Raw genomic sequence first — 21,411 nt, 5'->3', positions numbered from 1 at the left:
TTTGTTTGTTTTTTTTTATGGTTTACTCAGCTGGAGCTGTATGACAGCTTCGTTGTCTGTGCTGGACCCCGTAGTGCAAATTTTTACCTCTACTTTTGCCAATATTTAGACGGAATAGGCTATGTTGCCCGCTTTAACACTATTTTGGATGAATATTGTGCAGAAGTAGTTTTATTAAATTGTTTTTGCTTCAGTTTCCCTCCCGTAGTCATGTTTGTATAGTCATCCTTTAGTTCTGAGCAATCAGATTCTTGTTTACGCATGGAGAAGCGACATGAAAATATATGTTATTAATTAATGCATTTCTTGGAAATAACATACAGAGCTATGTTGTAGTAGTCTATGTTGACAAATTGTAGCACAGATGTCATCTCCAAGCATCTTTTGACAATGATAGACAGAAAGTGTTAATTATACAGAATGCGGTCGTATATCAAACGATAGCGATAGGGAGATCCTTTTTCCCGAATGGAATGAAGGTTATTGAAGTGAAAAACATGAAATGTACTTCCATCTATACGCGAACAAGAACTATCTGAAGTGCCTCGTCATTGTACGTCATGTATTCTCTAGTATTTTAGTCGTTTATGCTACTAATCTGAAACGTGATGTGTCATACTATATGAATAAATTTCAAAATATGAATCAAGTGTTAGGTTTTAAACAGTTATCTTCCGAAGGTCGTACTGGAATGCTAATCAATACAATACTTTTCTAGGAGAGATGACTGTCTATGTTGCCATCTTGTAGTACCGAATCCAAGTTGTAGATAATTAATATGAGGAGAAGTATCAAATCTAAATGTACTGTAAATGTGTTTGGTGTGGTCATCGATATACAATATGTGTTCGCTAAGAATTAAAAAAGTTTGATGGTAATTCGATCCGTGTCCGTGCTGATCTATGTGCTTCGGCTCCTAACACGACGTTTGATACATACGACAGACCACTTGCTCCCTCGTGATGGTGTTGTTGTTAGTTGTTATACATGAAAAGAAAGAAAGAAAGAAAGTTATTAGTATTAGGAATAAACAGGATTTAGTGAGTTTTCATTGAATTACATTTGACTACATCGCTCATTATAGTCAACGACATCGGAAACTTTATGTGTTGACTGTTGATCTAGTTTTTCCTCAGTCCCGTTGGTCAGTATTGCTAAAAGTCCTTTTTAACATGTTTATTAGTACTTGGACAAGTTGAATATTTTAAGTTTACTACTTTTGTCATGTTGGTCAATAATGGTTTTGATCAGTTTGTTTTATACATCTTTTCATATTCAAATCTGGTCTCGTCTGTTTTCATTTAGAATCGTCGTAAATACATTTCTATGTGTTAAAAACTATACTAGAAATAATAAAGAAATAGAAAGTCAATTTTTATTGTCCGGATCCACTTTTCGGTGACAAAATAAAGCTTCATCGCGCCTAAGCCCTATCTATTTATTATAATTTTGCGAGAATGAAGTTGTTGTAGTTTTATGATACCAACATAAAAAATGTGGTTTTTTATTATGATTCTAATGAGAGAAGCATAACAAATTAACATTTGTGTCACATTCTACTCGATGGATCCTCAGTCATTCTCCTCTAGTCAATATTATAACCATTTAAACAAAATCTAACCTATCTGCATCAAGGCGTGGCTACGGCTCCTGTTACCCCGATGCGTGGTAACAGGATAACCGTTGGATCACATCCGTAAGATTGATGCATCTATGCCAGATGGTTGATGACGCGGCATTAAACAAATATTTCCTGATGTGATACCACCACGACTGGACATGTCTTTGGTTCCCATATAAGTGCTAATGGGGTAAGCCCACCCATCGCGGCAAGATTACACGTCCTAGGGGAGGGAACCTTAGAATAACATATTATGAAAATAATACATGGAAAAAAATCGATTTCTTTATAGTAAACTTTGATGATTGTCATTTTGCTTTGGGAAGTCTTCTGGAAATAAAGTATTTGTTTTTCTATTGTGTTTTAAATGTGACGTGGGGACTAAATAAGCAACTTTGTGAATGCGTAGGTCATTTGTCATATTAATACTATTGTAGTGCTTTCGTCAGGACGTAGGGGGATTAGGGGCATAATGAACATACGGGGCGAAATGGACACCCTCTCAATATCTGATAATACGCATATTTCATCAAAAGTTCATTCACTGCATGAAATCTATAATGCATTTGAAATGTTGGACGGTATAAAAGTTTATTTTTTGCTTCAATTGTTCTTCAAAATTTGACTTAAAATTTTTCTCAGTTTTAAATTGGCATATAAGCAAGACCGTGGAAGAATCTAATTTTTGAGCAAAGTAACGAACCCAGAAAGGTTCTTTTTAGCTATTATGATTGAGGGAGAGCCCTTTTGCATATCGGAATGATTGACAGTCATTGAATATATTGGAATAACTAAATTTTATGCAGGTGTTCATTTCGCCCCGATACCTTTTTACCAGCCTTGTTTTCGACCCAATTTTCTATCTCGCTTTTCTGACATATGCTATGATTTTTATCACTATGAATGAATGTGACACGTCGTACTAACATCAAACTTGAAAACTAGCCGGGTGTTAATTAAAAATATTGCCATTTAATGGTCTTAAAACGAACATTTGCTTAACGTGTCCATTATGCCCCTAATTCCCCTACTTTAAACCAAAACAATTGAACTCTCATCAGTTACATTTAAATTTTACAATATTTTTCTCTCGATGAAAAATGAGTTTTATAATAATTGTTGCTCCAATAATAACTTGATATTTATCAAAGATTTCCAGGTGGCATTTCAAATGATTGATTTTAAAAGAATTCTAGGAACGATTCTTGTAATAACTTAGTCCAAGATTCATAGACATTCTTACCAAGCTTTTCGTATAAGTTTGATCAGGATTTCAGCACATTTCGATTCATGCTAATAATATAAGGTCGAATTCTGGCATAATTCGGTGGATGATTAAAAAAAATCCTGTGTATTATTATCACAGGATCCATAAATTCTGGAGTAGATTCTTCAAAATATTCTGGATTTCTTTTATGAACTTCATTTAATGACTTAGATTTGATAGGCCAATATAGAATGAAAAGCTCAAAATTTGAGCGAAAATAGAGAGCGCGTTAGCGTTAGCGCAGTTACGGTATACTTTGTAGATTGGATACTAGCAACATTCATGTGTCATTTGATAATCTCACCCAGACTGCTTTCAGGAACAAGGTTGGAGGGTAAACCTTGGCCCAATCATGTACAACATTACCAAAAGCATGGATATTGCTATTCCTGGCCACGCCCATCTCTACCGTAACTTGGGATAGGGGAAGGAAATGTTGATGTAGCACTTCCCAAGTAACCATAAGCACTAATAATAAGCCCTTAATCAGCATCATAAATGCGTACATGCATTATAATAGCACCACAAATGCTTACACACCTTATAACAGCACTTCCGCTGCATAGAAACCCTATTACAGCATCATTAATGCTTCTAAGCCTGATGCATACGGGCATTAAATAAGCACTATATTGGCTCTATATTCGCATACAGGGCTTGTTTAAATGCCATCCAGTGTTTTGACAGATATACCACGTGCTTTGTGTTTGCATGTAGTGGTGAGGGGGAGTCAAACATAAGTCTTCTCACTACTACAGCTGCAGGTTTTATGACGGGGAAAAGTGGTGGTTTAAATTGGTCACTTTTCTTTCCAATACTATTTATTTTATGTGGGCGAAGGAGCAAAGGAGCAGAACTTCAACAACTCAACAATACAGGTGTCGCAGGTTCGAGACGCAAAATGAGGAATTTCATCATCATAAAACAAGGATCAATATGTGGCAATTTTAAGTCCTTAAAAAAATGAAAACCACCAAAATGAATAAGTCTGATACGGAGAAGTACTATCTCAATCATTTTATAACATTTTGCATACTATTCGAGGTTTCCGTTTTCATTCATTTATTTATTTACCTCGTGTACCAGCTGCTTGGCCGCATACGCGAAAGCTCTCTGGCTGCGTACGCGAAAGCACAAAATATTCGCCCGAAAAACCTGGCGAAAACAACTGACATTTCTCACGTGGTCTTATATCAGCACTAGTGATGCCGAGAAGCACGGTTATATCTTCGCATTATAATGGCACGCTATTTCGCCTTTTCTGGCATTATAATAGCATTATATGCGTATATAGAACTGACAAGCATCAAATGATTACCCTATATGCGCATATAATGCTGTTACCGTGCCGCATTATCGTGCTTACTGGTTACTTGGGTTACTTAATGAGAGGCCACCGACTCAGCGACGCCATCATAAGTGCCAAGGAGATGGAGGTTGGGAGGGGTATAAGATCAGGCCAGGATTCGCCTGAAAAGCTGGCGATGGACCCAGAGCATTTGTGGTTTATGTGCTGTATAATTAATCTTAAGTTGTCATGAAAAAGATGTTGGGTTAGTAGGATAACTATTAAATTTGTTCTAGATAACTTACAACTTGTAGATCAGTTTTATTTATCGACAGAAGTGTCCTAGCTAACAATTTTCTTCTTCAAAGTTGTTAATTCTAATGTTTTTGACAAATATTCTGAAGACCTATGTTCTAGAACTTCTATGAATGTTGCTGTTCGGCATTTAATGCAACATTGTTTAAAACCCGTTTTGGCTTCAATTATTACAAGTGTGAAAAAACAAAACACTTGGAAGATCTGAAAAAAAATACAATTTTGGTGATTCCATAAAGAAATAACGGTCTAGCGGAGTAAAATGTTCACAAAAAAACTTATTTTTATGGTTCTTCTGGTCACAAATCAAACAAAACATAGACATAATTATGTTTTATTGATAAACTTTCTGCAGCAAACTTTTAGTAGACATACATAGCTATCATTTTGTGCTGTTTTACGTACTTGAGCCCTCTGAGCAAAATCCCTTAAAAAATATTCAAAAAAGTATACTCTTGTATTGTACCTTTGAGTTCCGCCCTAATGAATAATTAACATAACCCAAACGGTCGCTATGAAAAGCGAAGAGAAGCTTAGTTAATGAGGTTTGTAAGATGCATGCTTTGCAGGTTTCATTGAACAAAGTGCCTCAGTAGAACGAGAAGATGAAGAAATGGTCTGCGAAGTTGATGGATATCAGCGCAGCAACATGAACCAAGTTTTCGAATAGCGAATCAGTTTTCATTGCAGCCAGTGGATCCATTGATATGGGACTTTCCAATGAAATATATCTCATATAAATTGACATTCTGTTACTTTTCGTTGATAATACGGAGAATATAAGTTGATTTGGAATTGAGAGTAGAAAGCAAGGTACATCACGAGATATGAAGAAAAATTATATGTTCAGAAAACCTTATTACATTATCATGATTATTATGATCGTCGACGTTCAACAGATCTGGTGGGTCGTGACCCACCGTTTGAGAACCCATAACAAACACAAATTAGGGCAAACCTGTCCTCTGACACACGTGTAGTGGTGTGCGCTCATATGAAACAGGAACCCTCGCTGCGTGCTGCCCGTATCTGATAGCTTCGTTTTTGACAGTTCTCACCTGTTTCATTGAGCAAAATTGGTAATGGCAAAAATACCAGCAACAACTGCTCCTATAAGCTTTAGATAAGATACATACATGAAACCGCACCGCAGTCGACACGTTGATGTCAAAATTGATTCCTTGGACTATTTTGGTTGTGGTTTTTAGTGATTGTACGGTGTTCTTGCTCGCTACTTGATTACAAACAACGAACTCTCATCTCAAACATTTGAACATTCAGCTATTCGGACAGGGTAGTTTGTTTAGTTTAGTGGAGATTATTTTGTGACTTTGTTAATTAGTGGACAGCAGCCGGACATGGTACTGAAGTGCTTGACCTTTCAGTGATTAGTCTACACTAATCTTCAAACATGAACTGAGTCGTAAACTCGCACTTGCTATAGATTCTCTGCGTTCGCACATTGTATTTTATGAGGTATGACGACTCGTCTTGTTGTATAAGTTCGTTACGATCTGTTTGTCAATTCTTGCTCTATTCCATCAAAAACAAAAATAAAGCACAAAGAATGGAAAAGCCGATAATTCCAAGAAACAAATGGAGAAAAAATTAACCTTACACCACTGTAGGACGATTTCATTGCATATTTTTCTGAACACACCTCAATAATAAACTCAACAGCAGTCAGTCAGCCAATGCTAGGTGCCGATCAAAGAAATTAAAGCCTACAACGATACACACCTTGGGATTGGTGGATAGAGTTCGTATCAGGGTGTCCCAAAAATCAATTCGAAAAGTCATGGTGCCTAACCTCAGAATGAAAGAAATGTGTTTAGCATTTTTGTAAAACCGACCTTCTAAAAATTACTACACTTTTTTTCATTTATGGAGAGGATTATCATATTATGTTTAAGAAAAAGTTAAGTGAAGTGTTAAAGTTCAATTAGTAGTTTTTTCTTCCTTTTGCTTAGAACAACTTTTTCGGCTCTTTTTCAATATAAATGGTTGGTGCGTTCACAACAATAATCAGCTGTTATACCAAATTTTCATTTGACGTAAAATTTCTCATACCGTACTTTTCTTAATCAGTGACAGAAATAAGCAACCAAATGCTGTTTTTCCATACAAAATGACCAAGTTTGAGTATTTCAGCTAGAAGTAGTTTGAATTGACTGAAATTCGAATGATGAACTACAAATAACCTTGTAGTGAATTCATTATGTTTAAGTCATTTTTCCAGAAACTGTTGCCAGTTACAAGGATTTTGTAATTCGCGACCAGGGAAACAAGAAATGACTAGGGTTCAGATAAGTAGATCCTACCACGTAACACAGGTAGATCATCCTACGTTACGGGTCGATTCTCGTTTACTTATTTTTGTTTTTGAGCAAACCTCTGAAACTTAGAAAAAAAAATTAAGACATTGTTTATAATCAATTTCGAGCTGTATTGTAAACCGAATTAAGTAGTATACTTTTTGATTCCAGTAGAGTTTGTATCCTTTGACAGATACGCATATTTTGACCTCAACTGTAAGGCCATCTTCAGTGTCGTGTACTAGACTCGACTCGAGTTCTAGCATTGAGCACCATGACTTTATGTTTCTCTGAAACACCCTAGTGCGTATCGCTTTCCTTATAGCGCCGCAGACGGAGCGCGTAAACCAACAGCAAAGCACAACGGCCTGCCTGCCTGATGGTGGTGCTGATGTTGAGCTAATCGGTTTGGGTTAAATTGATTCGTTCATTACGATTCAATTTGAGCTCGGCGATCAACTACTGGCCATACCCGCCTAGGTTCAACTTTGTAGCTTTGAGCGAAGAAGTGTGAATTGCACCGCTTCTGTTGTTGCAGCGCAACGACCACTTTATAAATAAATGAAAGTGGCATTAGTGGCATTCGAACACCATTGGAAGCCCATTGCGTTGATATCGATGGGTTGGGTGAGAATATTTCTACTCAGTTTGCAAACTTGCTTGCTTGCTTTTTGAAGACTGCAAAATAGTTCTCTAAGTAAAATGGGAGATTGGCAGAGTTGGTACCAGGTCTATTATTGAGGAATAGAATTCAAAGTCTATGTCGAAAACTCAAAATTGGCGTTTACAATTTGAACATGTAGAAAAAATGGTTTATAGTAGTATTTTTATTTATCAGAGAATCAGAATTAGCTTATTCAATATCTAAATTTTCCGAAACATAACCCAACTTTCATTCTTCAATAGAAACTTGGTCATTATTTTGGTTGATTAGTGTCAGGCCCTGCAAGCCAGCCCACATTGGGGAAATCCGAACCCAAAGGTGGAAAAAATTGATAACTTTCACAATAGAATGATAAAAAATAAGTTTTATAGCTCATTCGAAAGGAAATTTTCTCAGGAATCGATTCGTGATAGTTTCATGAATGTGGGGCCACTCTGGGATAAGCTATGGTGCCCGTTTTGCCCCAATTCCTTGAAAATTTTAGTTTTTCATGTTGTTTTGAGTAAAACTACTTTATTGTGGAGATTATTTCCCATGAAATCCATCATTTCTAGTCCATTCAACAATGTTTTACAGATAAAGTTATAAAAAGATGGAAATTTAGGGGATTATGGGGCCAAATGTACAATGAAATATTTTTGAAGAGGAATTTTTGTTTTAAATTTTTTCAACGTGTTTTTTATTGAAATAAATTTTAAAATAGTCTAATAATCATGAATAAAGGTTGTAGAAATAAGTTGTATTAAAATTTTTATAATATGTATGATCATTATTTATGCTCTATGCAAAATATTGTGAATAATTTACCTTCTTATATCACAAATTCCAAACATTTCCAAACGATGTGCGATAGTTTGGGTAAACGATATTGATCTAAATGATCGATTGCCGTTAGCCTCATTGATAGGAGATAGTGGGAGCATATAGTTTTTTGGCTATGTTTGCCCCAATTCCCCTAAAAACGATTTCTTTCATAATTATTGGACAAATATCTTCGAATCAAATTTATTATGCACTGAATTGTTTATTCAGTAGTTGATACAGTATTTAAATCCAAAAACAGGAGATTATGGGGATCTTTTACACATAAATAAAAATAAAAAAATAAAAACACTCAAAAATGGATCCATTAAGTAACCATCAGCAGTTTTTTTCTGATTTAAACAAATCACTCAGAATTGAATTAGTTACACAATCATACCTGAATAAATTTCATGAGAATAAAATTGCATTTTGAAGAAATTTCATGAGAATAAAATTGCGTGGAAGTGCCCAAGTAGCTCTGCCTGCACCCTACTACTGAAAAAGTGATCATAAACAAACAAAGTCTTCCATATATTTCAATATGACACACTTTGATTGAAAATGTAGTAGTTAATAATACCCATTCAAAATAAATTGACGCTTATATTGAGCTGTTCGGTAATCCAATCCGCATGGTTATTAAATTAATTAACTCATTACGCGTGGTAAAGATGGAAAAATCATGGGTGAAATTATGAAAAAAATCCACGTGCTCGGCTGGGATTTGAACCCAGGACTCTTGTATGCTAGACGAGCGCTTTACCAACTAAGCCACCGAGCCCGTAAAGCGCTCGTCCAGCATACAAGAGTCCTGGGTTCTAATCCCAGCCGAGCTCGTGGATTTTTTTCATATTTTCACCCATAATTTGTCCATCTTTACCACGCGTAATGAGTTAATTAATTTAAATTTCTTCATGTTATGCATTTTAGAAGGCTCTTGAACATGCTTGAAATTCAGTCAAACAGATGTTACCATAATTACTGTTTACAATATTAACAAAGTGTGGTTCACCATAAGGAGCATTGATGTCAACCAACAAGCAATCTGTTAACAGCAAATGTAGAGGCAACATAACAAACATAGTAACTATAAATTATACTAATGAAATGAAAGATCGATTTTGGAAAAATCTAGAATTGAGCATTATTAACAACAAACTGCATTATTACTTTTATGATAATTTTTTCTGTAGTGTATGATGGCAATTGGAATATTGAATACCAAATATCCATAAAAAGACGAAATTATTTCCCAAATAATTTCTTGTAAAATGCAATTTGACTCTCACGAAATTGCTACAGTAATGAATGAGTAACTAACCTGATCCTGAGTAATTTGTTGCAATAAAAAAAAACGGCTATGGTTTCTTGATAGATTCATTTTTGATTATTTTATTTGGTTATTTTTTGTTTATGTGTAAAAGATCCCCAAAATCTCCTATGTTTTATGATTTAAATATTGTATCAGATACAGAATAAACAATTCAGTACACAATAAATTTGATTTGGGAAAAAAAGTTGAATAATTACGAAAGAAATCGTGTTTAGGGGAATTGGGGCAAAAATAGCCAAAAATCTATATGCTCCATAAAATAATCTCCACAATAAAACAGTTTTACTCAAAACAACATGAAAATCTAAAATTTTCAAGGAATTGGGGCAAAACGGGCACCATAGCTTATCCAGAAGTGGCCCCACATTCATGAAACTATCACCAATCGATTCCTGAGAAAATTTCCTTTCGAATGAGCTATAAAACTTATTTTTTATCATTCTATTGTGAAAGTTATCAATTTTTTCCACCTTTGGGTTCGGAATTCCCCAATGTGCAGCCGTATAAAATAAAGCAACGAATAGTCAACGAGAGAATTCGAACCGGGGTAATCGACGAAGACCACAGCAACGTAAAGTGACTAGCTATTAGAAGCTCGGTACGCGTGGAACTGTAAATCTCTCAACTTCAAAATCATCATAGGAGATCTAATCGCTCAGGTTGGCCAGGAGGGGGAGTTCAGACCGACTATTGGAAAGTTCAGTGCCCACCGGCTGACGAACGAAAACGGCTTACGACTAGTTGATTTCGCCGTCTCCAAGGATATGGCCATTCATAGCACCTACTTCCAGCACAGCCTTCCATACCAATACACCTGGAGATCAGAAGGCAGAATCACAACACGTTCTGATTGATGGACATCGTCCACTATGTGGTGATGGTTGAACTGCGCCCAAATCTCTCCGTCGTCAACAGCGTATGGTACCGACGGCTGCCCCGTCTATGACCTAGAGCGCCACAAACAACCGGAAGCCGCAACTGCATACGCGCAGAACCTCGAGGCTACATTACCGGAAGAGGGTGAGCTGGATGAAGCCTCTCTTGAGGACTGTTGGAGTACAGTGAAAGCAGCCAACAACGATGTAGCAGAAAACAACGTCGGGTACGTGGGACGGAGTCGACAGAACGATAAGTTCGCCGAGTCTGAAGGAGAAGAATGCAGTGCGAGCGGTTGTGCTGCAGCAAGGGACTCGGTAGAACGTGGAACGTTATAGACGGAAACGGCAACAGCAGATTCGGGAGAGAAAACGCCGCCTGATGGAGAAGGAACAGCTGTGTCGGTCTCAAGAAACACGTATGTTCTATCAGAAGCTCAACGCATCCCGCAACGGCTTCGTGCCGTGAGCCGAGATGTGCAGGGCTAACGATGGGAGTACTTTCAGGGTGTCTACTACCTGGAAAAACCTGGAAAACATGGAATTATTAGGGAATTTTATTCAACCTGGAATTCTCAGGGAATTTCGGCTACACTCAGGGAAATCATTTTGATGCAGTAGTACATGCTAGAGAATAGTAGAATATGTCGTTTTTGTAACACAAAATCTTCACAATCAAAAAATTTTCGGCTGCACCGCTATCAAAACGTTTGTTGCCACATTTACCTAGTCCTTTTAACGATTTTTATTTGTTCAGCATAAAACATATTTAGATCATCATGTTTTCAAAGGCAAGAACAATTCCAGTTGGGTGTCGTTCATGAACGTATGAAACACAGTTGAAAACATTCCAGAGCAAAAAATATAAAAGGTACAAAGTACTATTTTTAAGAGTTGGTCACTATTTCAATGCAAGTCTCTATTAATTAATTTAATTGATGAATCGGCTTGTTTAGAGATATCCTGTTTTTAACATATTCTGATTCTACGTTAAAAACAGAGCCAGAATCCGAAGTTTCATAATTTTTAGTGCCCTGGAATTATTTTTAAAACACGGTTGAATTTAATATGTAAGTCGCGTTTGAATCACCCCTCGGCAAAATTTACTTCGGGACGAGCTGTCATTGTGTGAAATGAAATGTCATTCAGTCAACGGAATAAAATCTGTTTTAATCATTTACTATATCAAAATTAAGATAATAAAGCGCAATAAAATCGTGTTACACTTAGAAAAATGTGCTCTTTCGATCAAGCTACAAGAAACTGTGATTTTTTCATCACTAAACAACCCAATTAATCTGCTTTCAGTGAATCCTGGCGCAGGATTCTAGACTCAAGAGAAATCTTCAGAGACTATTACGCGACTATTCCACAAGTTCATAATAGTATCAGCAATTCTAGTGATTTCTTATGGAATACTTTCCGAAATACTACCAGCGATTTTCCAATTGATGCTTTGAAGAATTTCTTCAGAAATTGGTTCAGAAAATCTTAGAGCACTCTAGTGCTTCCACAAAAGTTTGTTTCAGAGTTGAAAAAATCCTCAGTGGGAATACCCTGAAAAAGTCCTACCGACTATCCCAGGATTTCCTGTTTGCACTAATTCTTTCACCGATTTCTAGAAGACTTACCATAGATTCTAGAGGAGCTTTTCCACAAAAGTTTATTACAGAGTTTTTGATAAATATCGTTTCATATTTTTTCCAACAATCGCTACAATAATTTCTATTAGGATTTTTTTTCATAATTCATCCACGATTACTCTCAGGAATTGCCCCAAAAAATCCTTCAGGCATTGTTCGATGAAATCTATTACAAACTTTTCCAAGAATTTGTAGACAAATTTGACCTGGGATTACTCATTAAGTACCTACAGAACTCTCTCTCAGCTTTCCATCTAAATTATATTGTTGAGTTTCAAACATTTTTCTGAAAAATGTCAAATAAAATTTCCAAATCTTCATGTATTCTTCAAAAGTTTATTGAAGGTTCCACACCAGTTAATATTAAAGGGGCGATTCAAATATGACGTCCATCGTTTTTCGAGATTTCTAGACCCCCCTCCCTCCTCTGTCACGCTTTTTCCAAGACCTATTACATGCAGTGTCACACTTTCATAGACCCCCTACCTCCCCCAAATGATGGACGTCATATTTGGATGATCCAAAAGCAATTATTACAGTTATTGCTTCGATTATTCATAGATAGATTTCATCAAAGAATTTCTTCAAAGCGTCAAACGTCATTATTCAGAGATTGTATTAATTTTTGGTTATCTTAGCTATCAACAATTAGTGGTCCGGCAAACTTTGTCTTGCCATCAAATATGCTGTTAAAGAAGAGCATGAAGACAACAGTGAAAGAATTGTGCAAATCGGTTGTCCCGTTCTCAAGCCATTTAGTGACATACAAACACCATTCCATTTTTATTTATATAGGTACAGGAGTTTTTTTAGAGATCCTTATAGAAATTAATCAAGGCATACTTAGAACTCACAAAAGTTTCATCTGAAGTTACTCTAGGATTTTGTTTCGAAATTCTTCGCGGATATTTTTAACAATTTTCTACAAACCAATCTGAAAAATTTCGACCTTTCTCTGAAGACATTCTAATTTAATCTAATTGAATCTAAGCGCTTGCACAGCCAATATTAAAGAGCATTGTGGAACTACTGGAATTTCTTCTAGTATTTTCTTGTCAGCATTAATATTTGCAGCATATCGGTGATATGATACAAATATTAAAACGGCCAGGCCTACTGTGCAGATTTGGGGTTGAAGATAACTCAAAAGTTCACGGCGATCAGATTATCCACTTTTGAAAGATATGATAGACGTAAATAGTTGAATGGTTTTAACGAAAAAACGGGGACAAGTTTAAATAATTGGGAGTTAATGCACACTCCATTGTTGAGGGTGCTCTTCTTTCAGGGATGGAACACAAGTATTTTTCCCTTATGCCCTGGCTCGGAAGCCTAGGTTAAAGCGCCATTACTCGCGCTCTGAAACGAGAAGAAAATACGACATTTCCCTGGAGACATTCCTGGCAAATTCTTGGAAGAATTCCTTGAGTAATTTTAAACAGAATGTAGGAATTCCTGAAGGAATTTTGATTTTGAGTTCTAGAGAAATCAACATGACATGTTTTTTTTTTTTTTGAGAATTTGAGACTTCATTGCAAAATGTCTGAAACGATCTATAAAGGGGTTCTGAATATTTGAAGGTATTCAAAACGAATTTCTTGAAAGGATTACTTAGAAAGTTCGTGAAAAATCTCAAAACAAACTGCTGAAGATAATATGTGAATTAAATACAGTAAAACGAGCTGTAATACTTGTAATATGTATTGCGAGGAATCCCAAAAATTAATAAGAAATTATCTTATGAAAATGTCTTTTTAACTTAGGAATTGAGCTCTCACGGTGGTCCTGAATTCCATTTTAAGGACAAGGCTATTTTTTCCTTAAGAATGAATAGGCTGTTTTTAAATCTAACTTTAATGATTAAAGGCACTTTCAGATCATTTGATAAACATTCTTGTTTTTCGTGGAAATTGGACGAAAATCACCAATGTATTTGATTTGTTTCCTATGTACTACAACACATGTAGAAAAAAGGAAGTTTGTTTTTATTGAAGGGAAAAATACTTTGTAATTTATCATTAGTTTTTTTTTTCAAAGATAGCTTTCCTTGAAAATAATTTCTTAGTCATCTAATATTAACTATTTGTCAATCATTTATGTATTTTGGAGAATTTCCTAAAAGTGGAATTATTTTTTTAAATCCTGGAAAAACATTTCCAGGTCCAGGGAATTTCATTTCTGTAAATGAGTAGACACCTTGATTTTGCCGGATGAGCATGTGGTGATCTAAAGGTGGAAGCATGGGAGTCCATGTTCATCAATAAGTCTGAAGAGCCATTGATGAATGAAAACGACCCTCCGATCGCGTCGTGCCTCTTCAACATAGCAGACATCACAATACATTGAAGCATCTCTTCATTTTGGATCAACGTACGAAATCGTCGCAGTCAGTCCGACATTCTCCTGTAGATGGGCTACATCGCGCCCGAAACCGGTCGACGAAAGGTTTTTTTTTAACTTTTTTGGTGATTGTAAGAACGATAAGTGTTATGTCTTGTCTCGCGTTGTGTGTGTGCAAGCAACACTTAGACGAACGCTGAGAGCACAGGCAATGAGAGTTGAGACAACGGAGGAAATGCGGACGATAGAAACCAAAGAGCCCCCACTTTGAGGGAGGTTAAGGATGCCATTCATCAGCTCAAGAACAATAGAACTCCTGGTAAGGATGGTATCGGAGCTAAACTCATAAAGATGGGCTCGGAGAGGCTGACCATTTTTCGCACCTCCTGATAGGCATAATCTGCGAAACAGAACAGCTACCGGAGAATTGGGAGGAAGGGGTACAATATCCCCCTTCTACAAAAAAGGCGACAGGCTAGATTGTGAAAACTTTCGAGCGATCGCCATTCTAAATGCGGCTTACAAAGTATTATCCCAGATCATCTTCCGTCGTCTGTCACCCGTAGTAAACGAATTCGTGGAAAGCTATCAAGCCGACTTCGTTGACGGCTGATAGACAACAGACCAGATCTTTACTGTACGGCAAACCATCCAAAAATGTCTTGAAAACCAGGTCCCAACGCATCACCCTTTCATCGATTTCAAGGCGGTATACGATAGTATCGATCGCGTAGAGCTATGGAAAATCATGTTCGAGATCAGCTTGCCCGGACTGATAAGAGCAATGATGGAAGGTGTGCAAAATTGTGTAGAGGTTTCAGGCAAATATTTCAGTTCGTTTGAATTTTGCGGGAGACTACAAGGGTATGGAATGTTTTGCCTGTTGTTCAATATTGCGCTAGAAGGTCTTATGCGGAGAGCCGGGGTACGATTTTTACGAGATCCAGTCAATTTGTTTGCTTTGCGGAAGATATCAACATTGTCGGCCGAACAGTTGAAAAGGTGGCAGACCTGCAAAAGTTGGACTGGTGGTGAATGCTAACAAGAAAAAGCGCGACAGGTCTCGCCTAAGTAGCAGTGTTTCGATAGACGGAGATACGTTGGACATGGTCGACGAGTTCGTCTACCTTGCTGACGGATGACAACGTTAGCTGGGCATGAAACGAGTCTCGAACGTCGGGTGCTTAGGACGATCTTTGGCGGTGTGCAGGAAAACAGCGTGTGGCGGCGAAGGATGAACTACGAGCTCGCCCAACTCTACGGAGAACCCAGTATCCAGAAGGTGGCTGTTCGATAGCGGAGATGAATTGAATAAGTCGTTTTGAGTTTGTATTAACTTTGGATGTATTCGCTTTGTTTCTGGACTACTAGGACAGCTGGTTGCTACAATAAACATAGTGGGTTACTGCGATGCAATGAGCAGGAACAGTGGCTAAAGCTGGAAGGGTACGATGGGCAGGGCATGTTGCAAGAATGTCGGACAGCGCAACCCTGCAAATATGGTGTTCGCTTCGGATCCGGTTGATACAAAATGAAACGAGGATAGAGAGATGCGGCCACGAACCGAATATTGTGGCGTGAAATTGTTGATGTTATCTAAATAAATGAATGAATGAACTTTAGACATTCAAATATGGTTTTTCAAACAAACATATTTATCTCAAAAACCTTACAGTTAAGGTCGAAATACCCGTAAATGGTTTAGTAGTATTTTTTTTTGTTTACTGACAAGGTATTTAACTATCATGTTCGAAGATTTGAATATAACTCAAAATTATGGGGCTAAAACGAATAAAACAATCATGGATGGAGTTGGTTAAAGTTTGATAAGTGTCTACAAAACTTTGCTGACTGACCTGACTTCGAAAAGAGCAGCAAATATTTTGTCCGAAACTGTACTACGTAGTTTATCCGTCGGCTGAATCCACCCTACCCGTCGATGTCTACAGCCACCCTTTGACGACGTGTCCAATAATCAAACACAAGGGCTCTGAACTCGGCCGTACGTGTTAAAAATAGACCAATCTATGGGATGTTTATGTTTTTGCGAGCTCTGCTACGTCAAAAGATAATCGCGCCTTGCCGTCGTATGTTATGATTTCGACGGTGACACTACTAAATCGTCCGCGAGGCAGCTGCGCAAACTTGAGGTTGAACTTGAACAAAAAGGGAGGGCCTGCTTGCTGGCGATGGGGACCAGGTTCTTGACATAGACGCGAGAACCGTAACCGTAATTAACTGATTGACGAAGTAGACAAGGTAGCTAGCTGACAGGCAAATTCTGTGGTGGGGGAGGGAGTGGCTGTAAAGGGGGGAGGGGGTTCGGTGCAACTTGGCGGATTTTGAATGTTGTTTTTCGCGCAAATTGCTTACGGTCAATGCCAGTTGCGTGTGTGCACCTCTCGCCATCATCGAGAGCGTAAGTATGAAGTTTATAAATACCACCCACTTGCCTCAGCAAACATTCGAGCGAGACTTGGTGGTGATCACTCGATATCGGAATGGTTGGCATGTACGCCGTGTAAAATGGCCTAGATGATCTGGCAGACAAGTTGGGATTTCGGCTCGGCTGACTGACACTGCGGAATGGATCAGATCGGCCGCTTAAAATTGTACGATGACGAAAGCTATAAGCCATTTTACGAGACGTTCGAATGACGTTTTCTGGCGGGCCGCTCATTGTTGTTGTTCAAAAAACTAGCATGATATCTGAATGACGCTGGTCACATTTTTGTTGCCGATGACTTTTCCGTCTCTTTCAGCGCATGTTTCTACCCGGTTTACATGTATTACAGGTAACGTAGATGAAAAATATCTTCCCTGCCTACTGATTTAAATTTTACATGCGAACATTAAAAACTTTGTTGCATTGCCACCAGCGCCATTATTGAATATGCTCCTTCCAAATGTAGCGCTAGAAGAAACGTAAATAAATCGGCCCGCCAGAAACTTTCAAAGCTGGTAAACAAACGGAAACCATATGATTCGAAACGTCTCATAAAATGGCTTATTGTGCTACAACTAATGTTGCGGTTGATGAGGTTCTTTAGAAATAATTTGTTTCGTGGTATCAACTTTCCACGTAATGAATCAGGATTATAACGAACATTGTACGCCGAAACAATGGATAATGATCATCAATCTGCGTTAATACAACATTTTCTAGATAATAAGGCAATGGTTCTCAATCACACATCAAGATTTTTATTAAGTTTCTGCTCAATTTGTATGTGGAAACTTTTCGTTAATTATTAATCAGTTATTTCGAGACATAACAGTATTTTTTCTGGCTTTTTCCTGGTTGAATGAAATCAACCGTTCAACGCGCCCATAGATCATATTCCAACAAGTGAGAACATCTGAAGCAACAGCAACCCAAAGGCAAAACAGAATGTGTGAAAATTTGATAGCATCTCGTTCTAACGCAAAGCTTCCCAACCGCTGGTCCGAGGACCCCTAGGAAGCCGTGACGACTTCTCAGGTTTTTTTTCTTGATTGATGAATGAATGTGATTTTTATTTATATTTTTTTACTCGGCAAGCCTCATTGGATAAATGTATGACTCATACTGAAAAAATCATCATTTTGCAACTTGTTGCTTAAATAACTATTTCACAATTGTTATCGATTTCTTGTGAAATGGTTTGCGAATTTCTAACTGAAGATATTAAGCCCATTCAAATGAGGTCTTAGGAAACATCATTGAGACCATTGAAAAGTGTTTAGAAGATTACTTATGGAGGCGAACCAGCCTGTGGCTAAAAGCCTCACTAATCTTCTTCTTCTTCTTCTTGGCGTTACCTCCTCACTGGGACCGAGCCTGCTTCTCAGCATAGTGTTCTTATGAGTACTTCCACAGTTATTAACTGAGAGCTTTCTTTGCCAAATTTGCCATTTTCGCATTCGTACATCGTGTGGCAAGTACTATCATACTCTGTGCTCAGGGAAGTCAAGGAAATTTTCATTTGGAAAAGATCCTGGACCGACCGGGAATCGAACCCAGACACCTTCAGCATGGTTTTGATTTGTAGCTGCGGACTCTAACCACTCGGCTAAGGAAGACCCCGTTGACCTGTATTTAGGACATTTTGCTAATTCTCTGATTCTCTCTCATTCTTCCGCTTATTTGGATGCCGGATTCGCTCTCATTTGATTTGATCAATATGAGCGTTCTAATATGATGTTAAGTGGTGCAAAGCGCTTTCTAATGAAAATCTCCTTTTGTTTACATTTGTTACTTAGGATGTTTTGTAAAGTTATGCGAGAACTGTTATGCTACTTTCTATGTAGTGCGTATAAACACAAACTCATGCTAAAGATTTGTTGAATTTGATTTATTTTTTTTTTAATTAGTTGTACGATTCAAATGGTCTACCTGTTCAATGAACAGGTTGAAAAGGCTGACCAGACGCCTCTGATTCCAGGTTGCCCCGGAAACTAACTATGTACTCAATTTTTTTGTTTCTAAAGGTGAAGATGCGTCGAAGCCAAACATCAAATTTTCAAGAGCACAAATCTAAAGAACCTTACAACCGTTTGCTCTGAAAATGTTATCGATTGGACCAGCGAGTGACCAGTGAGTTAAATTTGCAGCACAAACGGTTGTCTGATGCTCTTAAGGCAAATTTATGACTTTCAATCCGATTCATTGTGCGACCAAAAGATTGGGACCACTGTGTAGTTCTAGAAATCAGACATTCACGCGCGAAGCAAACTTACAATGATGATGTATTTGATTTGATTTTCTGATAATCAAACATAAATAAACATAGCTTTTATTAACATTCCAAATTTACCTTGATGCTGCCAATGAATCCAAGGCAACCATCACAAATCTTTCTATGTGAATATAAGATTACTATATTTAGATATACAATGGCCATCTTGAGTCAATTTAGTGGATCAGGCCGGTATGTATTAAAACTGTTTTCCCGCCAAATAAACACTCAAATATTCAAGGTCGCAGAGCTAAACCTGCTTCTCCCTCGGGCGTTCTAATTAATGATCAACAGTTGGTGAATCGCGCTCGCCGCGCGGTAGTTACTAGCTAATCCTCTAAAAGGAAGACAACAAATGCCCTAGAGCTGCACAAAATTGCCGTTCGATGTCGCGCAGCGAGTGACTATTATTAGGATCATCCGCCTGCCGCCACCGGATGCATTGACCCCGCGTATTTTGTCGGGGGCACCAGAGTGGTATAATGCGCGACGCGGCTTACGTAGGATTATGCATCGCCAAAAATGGCAAAAGCGACGCACGGTGCGCGCGCTGGACAAGCCGTCTCGTAGCCATACTGACTGTTGGCCTGCCTAGGGTTAAGGCGAGCACTAATCCAAGTAAGAATCGAACAAAAACAACAAAATAAGGCAACGCATACTACGCTACGCTAGTGAGGAATAAATTACATATTCATCAGAGCAACCTGGCGGTGCGGTAGCTCGACTTTAAAGTAGCACTCGTCGCCGTTGTGTACACCCATGGTAGCCTTGTCAAAGTCACACGTAACTGGAGGAAGTGGCGATTTACTTGATCTTGTTTTTCGCTCGCCTCTGTTTTGCTAAAGTTGACCCACAGAAATACAATGCAATGCCCATAAGCTCTGAGCGTCAAACCGTGTTCGTCCAGCAAAATGGTACTGCGAATAAAATACCAATAACATAGGATGCTGTGCGAATAGACAAAACGGTGTGCGACCCTGTAGGATTACGTTCACCCCTTCACCCCAAAATTATCGTTCTTGCTCCTTGTTATTGTGAGACGGCTTGTAATCCAAAGCCTATAATGTATCAAAACTTTGAAGGCACAAAACTCAAAGTAGGTAGCAAAGCACAGATGTTTTTTTTTTCATTTCATATATTTATTTCGACATTGTCTATTGTCCTTAAGTCGTATTTTAGCTGCTCTTTGGACATAGTAATGTCATAGCTAAGCCAACTTAGCTTTGTGCACTAGCAGAAAGCTAAAAATCCGCGCAAACATTCAATTTTCGAATCGTAGCTTGACGCAGTGTCGAGAAGAGATGTCGGTTTTTGAAAATTTGGTACATCCAATTGGAAATTAGCATAGGCAGCCATGGTTGCGTGCAGCTTACAATATGTCATCGAAAGACACCCAAGCAGGATTGCTCCTGAGCGAATGCTCTCTCGATATCGTATACAATTTTTCTAAAAAAGACATGTTTGCAAAATAAACATCACGGATTTGATGATCGATAATGCATTCCAGGCATTTCAGACTGATTGGTCTAAAACTCTTCGCTTCTTCAAATGATGCACGGATAAGCATTACTTATATCATGCCAGGCCCCGGTAGTAAAACTGTTTACAAGTAGCTTTTTCAAAATATGTTTGATAAACTCAATTTCAATCAGAAGCAGTACAGGTTAAATTCCATCTGCTCCTGGAGATTTGAAAAGAGCAAAGCTTACGATACTGCTAGTCGAAGCCAGAGACTCGTAACTACATAAAAAGACATTTGGTTCACCCGTAGATGCTATGTCCACACATACGGGGAAACAACTTTTTACAACTTCTTCATCAGAAGAAGTAAAGTCACCATTATGTAATCGCATTTCGTTCACTTGGAAATGCTTAGATTTTGCAAGGATCTCGTTCAGCCCACTGACTTCACTCAAACTGGAAAACCTTCTTGTAAGCCTTGTGAGCCGACTTGAACGATTCTGATCCAGCTGAACGGTGGCTGTTCCAACTTCTTCTATATTGTTTCCTGAGTCCAAGGTATCTACTACCTGGATAACCCTGGAAAAATCAGAGAATTTTATTCAACCTGGAAAAAACCTAGAATTCTTAGGTAATTTCGGGCAAAATCAATGTTCTTCTTGTGGCACAAAATCTTTTCAATACAAAAAACTTCTGCTGCGCTACTTGCGATGTTTAGCCCTTTTTTTGGCGTTTTCATTTATTCAATATAAAACATGTTTAGACAA

General features: G+C 37.9%; 1 protein-coding gene and 1 non-coding gene across 6 annotated transcripts in view; one reads left to right on the top strand and one right to left on the bottom strand.

Moving 5' to 3' along the window:
- The window catches only part of LOC5567874 (microtubule-associated serine/threonine-protein kinase 3), a 55,341-nt gene that overhangs the window by 17,318 nt on the left and 16,612 nt on the right, over positions 1-21,411 (top strand). The gene's annotated exons all lie outside the window — the stretch shown is intronic.
- On the bottom strand, positions 8,984-9,055 carry Trnaa-agc. Its single transcript has one exon. It is a non-coding gene; the product is annotated as a tRNA-Ala (tRNA).

Source organism: Aedes aegypti, chromosome 3 (genome assembly GCF_002204515.2).
Source record: "Aedes aegypti strain LVP_AGWG chromosome 3, AaegL5.0 Primary Assembly, whole genome shotgun sequence".
NCBI lineage: Eukaryota > Metazoa > Arthropoda > Insecta > Diptera > Culicidae > Aedes > Aedes aegypti.
The sequence above is the reverse complement of the archived record's forward strand: the minus strand, read 5'-3'. Positions and strand labels throughout refer to the sequence as shown.